Here is a 6,430-nt window from a genome sequence, read left to right as displayed (position 1 = left end):
GAGTGCAGGTGCACATGGAGTTAACCCAGTCCTTCCGTTGAAGGCTCCTGCACTTTGCCCCACGCCCGTTTGTGCTCACTGTTAGGTGTGCCAGAAGTATTTTCTCTCTCTTCTCTCTTAGTGTCCAGGCTGCTGTTTTTGAATAACCTGGCCTGCTTACCTCGCCAGGGGAATGGGCAGCTACACTAAAGGGGGCGGTGAGCCCTTCTTGGGTAAAAGAAGCCGCAAGACTTCTGGTAAAGCTCAAGGGACTTGAGTCGGGGCTGAAGGCTCCCTGAACTCTCCCCACTTGGTGATTCTTCATCTGCCAAAACTTAGGTTTGCATCACCTGTAGCCATATTCACGGGTCTTTCGAGACTAAAAATACATGAACAAAAAGCAGCCTAGGCAATTTTCATAAAATGGCACATCTTTTTATGGATATTTGGCCATCTAAAAACAAAAACAGATGGGGTTGTTGATCTAGCAGTTTTATTAATTCTTAAATGCCACAGATCTAAAAGAAGGAAAACCAGAGTAGAAGACCACTTGTAGCTGATGACTGTGATGTGTCCCTGGGTCATCTGTAGGAAAATCTGGTTAAGATGTAAATGCCCAGAGGCTACGATTTCCGGACTGAGATTTTTCATGATGTTAATACAATCTCATCCAGTTGTTAAAGATCACAAATACCCAGGGTTCCCTCTGAGGGCACCCCTGACCTACAGTGGTGTCTTCACCTCCTCCGGGTGGCCGTGGTGGTCTCTCCAGCCCCCTTCGGGCTCTGCTCCGATGAGCTGGCAGTGTCTCGAGCCATGCGGCTGGAATTCAATCAGAAGGGAGGGAGGGAAAGATGAGACAAAACTGGTTACTTATCACGGAGACATAAGAAATCCCTCCTATCTCCACACAGAAATTAAGGTGAATCAGGAAATGGATGGCGTTTTTCAAGTCACATGAATCAGCGACCCAGGGTTCATCCTTTTCACCAAGTGTTTGGCTGGGTTTCTCTTTTTGTTTACATGCTGTGCCTGGCTCATCAGAAACCGTTCAGGGAGAGCTATAATTTTATCTTGAAAAGAAGAGAACTAAACAGTTTTGTTTTGAAATTATCACCTCCAGTTTTGCAATGTGATGAGAAGCAGCCCAATGTAGGAGGAAGCCCTTCAGTGAGGGATGACTTCTCAGGGGAAGAAAAAAGTCAGAAATTTCACTTCGGAAAAGGAAACATCTGTGGGTTCTTTAAAATAATTTTATTTGTAAAGAGCCTCCTTCTGTGCTGGGCCCTGGAGAGGGTCTTATCTCACCTCCTATCTCCTTCATGCTAAGAGAAGACACACTTGTCTGCAGATCAGTTCAAGCCCAGATGAAAAGACCAGCTCAGAAAAGTAAAGGACCTTTCCCCAGGTCACAAGGCGAAATCATGCCCTCAGTTTGGGTTCATTTCACTTTAAACTAAGGATGCGATCTCAGTTATTATTTGGTTCCCTTCTCCCCATCTCATTCTTGTTATTAATTTGTTTGTAATTCATTATCAGGAAATATACAAATTTTAACAATGCTTCCTTATAGCCTGTAAATTGCCTGTAAAATTGACCCCTCTACCCCACATACGCATAAAGTTACATATTAAACATTATGTTATGATCCTTCCTGGGTTATGGTGGTAGAAAGCTATTTTCTTCCCAACGCTTAAGTCTCAATGTGCCAAGAACTTTTTTTTTTTAAGTGTACATGCCTTTAAACATAATGTTGAGGGGCAATGACAAGAATTAGCTAAACACATTTGGGTCCTAATTTCTGCCTCCCTTTTTCCGGGTGGCTGGAAGCTCCCCAGGTCAGCCCACTCACTCAAGGGCTGCAAGGTCAAGCGTAAAGCTGTGTTCTCCCTCCCCTTCCCCCAGCTCTCCAGGGGCAGAGCAGCCAGGCTAGACCTTGGCCAGCCTCCTCCTCCCAGGGGAGGGGGGGTGTACTACTAGGCTCCTAGGCCGTTGTGCCACGTAGGCAGAAGGATCAATGGGAATGTCAGGAAGGAGCTAGTGTCCCGCGTGCCAGGCACATAAGGAAGGAGTATTAAGCTTTTCATTAAGGCTCTAGGAGACAGGCAGCTGCCCTGCACCAGCTGAGTGCCCCCCCCCCCAACCCAGGGAAGAATACTTCTACAAAGAGGCCCTCCGCTGACATTTCCTCTGGATGTCTTACAGGAAATCCGAGTGAGGCTTTGAGGACCCACAGCAGCTCCATCACTAGTGAGAGAGAGAAGCTGGGGGCTTGGGGCTGGGCTTCGTCCCATGTAAACCTTCAGAAATGCTTTTAATTCTTTTATATAAGAATATTTCATCTGGAAATATTCTATAAAGACTGTAAAGACAAATCAACATCACTTCGTATTTCTATTATCCTCCTCTTGGAGGCTATTGGGTGAGCCATGACACCTTCCAGCCAGGGACCCGTTTTTTGTTTCACAGATGGGCTCAGTGGCACAGTGAGGGCACACTGGGCCCGTCCCGGTGTGACAAATCCCGAGAACCCGACACTGGAGCGGTTTTGTCAATGGGGGCCATAGGGGCACCCTGTGTCACTGCGGTAACAGAGGACAGCGGTGGGGGTGTTCATGCTTTTCCTTATTCAAGGGAAACTTTTAAAGCCACCCTCTGAGGCCGAGATAGAGAAAAAAAGGGCCGAGAGCTAGCGTTCCCCACCCCCATCCAGAGGGAAAGGGTCATGCGCGGCCCTTCAGGGTTCCAAACGGAAGCTCTGCAACAAAGTATGAAATTCCAGGCGTCTTGAAAGGTACTCTGCTTTCCAATTATGAATCTCTTCACTTTAATACTTGCTCCATAAGGCCGCAAAGATCCGGCAAAAGTGCAACAAGTAACACTTAGTCCAGAATTGGACAAGTTGACCCTGTCCGTCTGAGGGCTCCTTTCTGAAAGCTCAGCTTGGCTACGTGGGGATCCCCTGACTTGCCTCCCTTGCTTGGTCGGATTTGTTCACTTCTCTAATTTCTTTCCGCTGAAATCCAGCCGAACTAGCCGGGAGATGCACCCTAAAATAGCTCCTCCAAGAACCCGAAGCAACTCTCTCGGTCTTTTAGGAGTTTCCAGACCAGAGCACGCATGTGGATGTCACACAAAACGAACAAAATCACCAACTCGGAGTCCGGGAGGCCCCGGCGGTCCCTGCCCACCCCCACCACACGGCCAGATTCGGCCGGGGGACGCGCACGTACCTGGAGATGAGGCCGGCAGGGTGGGCGCGCCACGTCTCGGGGCTCGGCCCGCGCAGCCTCGGGCCCTTTATACCCCGCCCTCTCCACCCCCCCGCCCCCCAACAGCCACGTCTGAGCGGCCCGATGGGGGGGGCAGGGAGCCACAGAAGGTCTCTGCGAGGTGGGGGAGAGGGAGTCCCCGAAAGTCAACGCTCGGGCGCACTCGCACTAAAGAAGAAGGAGTGGGGTAGGGGGGGCGCAGAGGGGGTCCAGTCCCGGGAAGGGCAGTGTCGGGGGCGGGGCCCAGGGAGGTCAGGCGCCGGGTGGGGCGCTCGGGTTTCACCCAGGCTGGGAGGGGAGTAAGAGGCTTGGCGGCGGAGGCGGGGCGGGGGCGGGGCGGGGGCGGGGCGAAGCGGCCCCGCGCTCCCGGCCCGGCGCTCCCCGCTCGCGCTCCCCGCGCAGCTCTACTCGCCGGGAAGGCGGCGCGGGCGGCGGCTGCTCTCGCTGCGCCCGCTCCCGCGCGCTGTCCTCCCACCGCGGGTGGGCTCCACAGCCCCCTGCCGGCCGCGGCCCGTGCCCGGCGGCGGCTCTCACCTTCCGCCTGCCCTCCGCCGGGGGCAGCCTGACCCGTGTGGCCCTTTCCGGGGGCTCCCTCTTCTACCCGTGGCTCCCTTTTGGAGCTGGCTAGGACACCTAACTTTGCCTTTCCTTGTCCGTCGCCGCCGCTGGGCGCGAACCTGTTCACCACCGGCCCGGCTGCGCGCCCGGGCACGGTGCGTCTGGCGCTCCAACCGACGTCCCCAGCCCGGAGCGCAGCGAGTGGCGGGTGGCTCTGGGAAAGTGGCAGGGGGCGGCGGCGGCGGCTGCTGCCTCGACTTCCCTCGCCGGGCACTGAAGAGGACCCTCAGAGCTGCTCCGGGGCCCCAGGCGCTGGATGACTGGCATGAGGAGCGCGCCTCACACCTGGTGAGCGACCCCCGTCCGGTTCCCGCGTGGCCGTGGCCGCAGCTCCGACCGTGCCGCGTTGCTTGCCGCGACCCGGGGGCGGCAGTGGTCGGCGGGTGGGTCGTGTCAGGGTCGATCCGCAGGCACTGGGCGGGGGACAGCCGGTGGCTGCACGTACAAGAATAGGACTACCATCCGTGCGGGGCACCCACAGTTGAGCTAGTGCACGGACTGGAAGTTTGTGTCCCTGTCTTTGCCGAGGTCGGAGCGTGCCGAGGTAAGGAGCGGAAGCAACTCGGTGGGCGACCTGGTGGTGTGCGAGGCGGGACCCCTACCCAGCACCTCGGGAAGGTGCGCACTGGGGCTTTGTGCGCGCACCCGGCGCGCGTCCAAGGAGCACAGTCGCGAGCGATGCGCGGGGTCCCGATGGACTGGGCTTCGCAGCCCTGCTGGCTGGGGCAGGTTTTCCTGTTCGAGTTACAGGGGTTTTGCGGTGCGCGTGAGAAACCGGGAGGCAGTGGGACTTGGGCTCAACTCCGCCAAGCGCTTTGGTTAATGAGGGAGAATGAGGCTGGGGCTGCTGGGGCTCGGGGCCGCTTGATGGGTTGCAGCCAGGCGAGGCGCTTTCCGCGGGCACGTCTTCCGCTGCTGCACGGTCTCGCATCCCCTGGATCAGGGTTTCGGGGCCGGAGGTACATTTGGGCCCCGGAGGGAACTGGTCTTCTTGAGATGTGCGGGGAAACTGTCGCCAAGGAGTGGAGTGGGCTCGCTTCCCGCGGCGCCCAGTGCCAGACTTACCGCAGTCAGATCCAGATTCCCGGGGCTTTGGCGGGAAGCGCGTTTACCTCCTTGCTCTTTTCTTGCTTTGTACCTGGATGCGGCGGCTCAGAGTTGGGATTTAACTTTCCTGCGCCTGCGGCGGCCCAGGGACTGCCGGCAGGGGGCGCTAAGAGCGAGCGCTGGAAGTGGGTGAGAGGATGCTAAGAGCAGTTACTCTGTCCTGGGTGAGTGGGTGGGAGTCCTAGTCAGCAGACAGCGGGACGAGGCAGATCTTGCAAAGATTTCGTAGGGGTGGAGGGTAGGGGGAGCTGATTCGTTTACCAGAGGGAGCTGTCAGCCTTGCTAGAAGGAACGGGAAAGGTGGTTGCCAAACACAGGTCGTCTAGATAAAGGCTCCTTCCAGAGACAAGCGTATCCCTGCAAACTCTTCCTGCCCATGCCTATGTCTTCCTCCTTGTGAGTATTTACTAAAAAATAAATAATAATAACAACAATAATAATGTGAGTTATGTTTAATACTGACAAGATTTTGCTCCTCAGGAGCATGTTAGCTAAAATGCCAGGAGTTACAAATGGGTGTTGCACCTTGTTTTTGAGAAAAACAATCGTATGTCTCAGCTTATCCAGAAGAGCTCGTCATAATGGCCAAGTTTGGAAACAGCAGATATGTTATTAATTTTACAGTTGGTCTTTTCTGTGTAGACACAGAAAGACAAGAGCAGTCTTTACTTAGGGAGGATTTTAACAGCTAATTAGGATTGCTAAGTTAATTGCTGATTGTGCTAGTTTTATTATTTAAGAAGGGGTAATGTTTATCATGCTACTTTAAGTGACCGTAATTTCAGTTCAAAGGAGATAATACCTCAAATTGTGTATCACTTAAACAACTTTAATAGACATGCCTGTATTTATACCAAAGGAAAAAAATTTTTTAAAAATCTCGACCGTTTTTCATTTTTGTTTGAAAAGAAAAAGCAGTTCAAGATGTAATTTTTGGGCCACTTGAAACACAGATTTCTTTGTCCTTGAGTTTCTTTCTTTCTTTCTTTTTTTAAATAATAATTTTTTATTATGTTATGTTAGTCACCATACAGTATATCCTTAGTTTTTGATGTAATGTTCCATGATTCATTATTTGCATATAACACCCAGTGCTCCATGCAATATGTACCCTCCCTAATACCTATCACGGGCCTATCCCAACCCCCCACCCCCCTTCCCTCTGAAGCCCTCAGTTTGAGTTTCTTTCTTGTAAAAACTTTGCCACAAAATAGCAGCTGTTGCAAGGTCACCTAGTCATTTGCACACTCATGGACCCCAGGGGTGCTGAACTGGTACCTGCTTTTACATGCTTTTAGCTTATGCATACTTGCCTTAATAGGGAGAAGATGGATGATGCTAATCGTTTTATGCCTTTTGTGAATTGCACTAACTTGGTTGTTTTAATGGCAAACAGCTGCAAGATCCCTGCTGAGAGCAAAGACTTTGGTCTCCTGGGTGGTAAAGCTTGTCTC

General features: G+C 52.9%; 1 protein-coding gene and 1 non-coding gene across 5 annotated transcripts in view; one reads left to right on the top strand and one right to left on the bottom strand.

Annotated features, from left to right (window-relative positions):
- Nucleotides 1–900: 900 nt before the first annotated feature.
- LOC113260987 (small nucleolar RNA SNORD123) lies at nt 901–970 on the bottom strand. Its single transcript, XR_003318208.1, has one exon. It is a non-coding gene; the product is annotated as a small nucleolar RNA SNORD123 (small nucleolar RNA).
- A 2,687-nt stretch (nt 971–3,657) lies between these two features.
- The window catches only part of SEMA5A (semaphorin 5A), a 477,069-nt gene continuing 474,296 nt past the window's right edge, over nt 3,658–6,430 (top strand). For 2 of the 4 annotated variants that reach the window (XM_057312158.1, XM_057312156.1), the window contains exon 1: nt 3,673–4,157. The gene's annotated coding sequence lies outside the window, so the exon portion shown is untranslated. Of the gene's footprint in view, nt 4,158–4,194; nt 4,414–6,430 lie in introns of those variants that run through there. The other 2 variants (XM_057312155.1, XM_057312157.1) reach the window with 2 other exon arrangements.

Source organism: Ursus arctos, unplaced genomic scaffold (assembly GCF_023065955.2).
Source record: "Ursus arctos isolate Adak ecotype North America unplaced genomic scaffold, UrsArc2.0 scaffold_15, whole genome shotgun sequence".
In the NCBI taxonomy this organism is placed as follows: Eukaryota; Metazoa; Chordata; class Mammalia; order Carnivora; family Ursidae; genus Ursus; species Ursus arctos.
The sequence above is the reverse complement of the archived record's forward strand: the minus strand, read 5'-3'. Positions and strand labels throughout refer to the sequence as shown.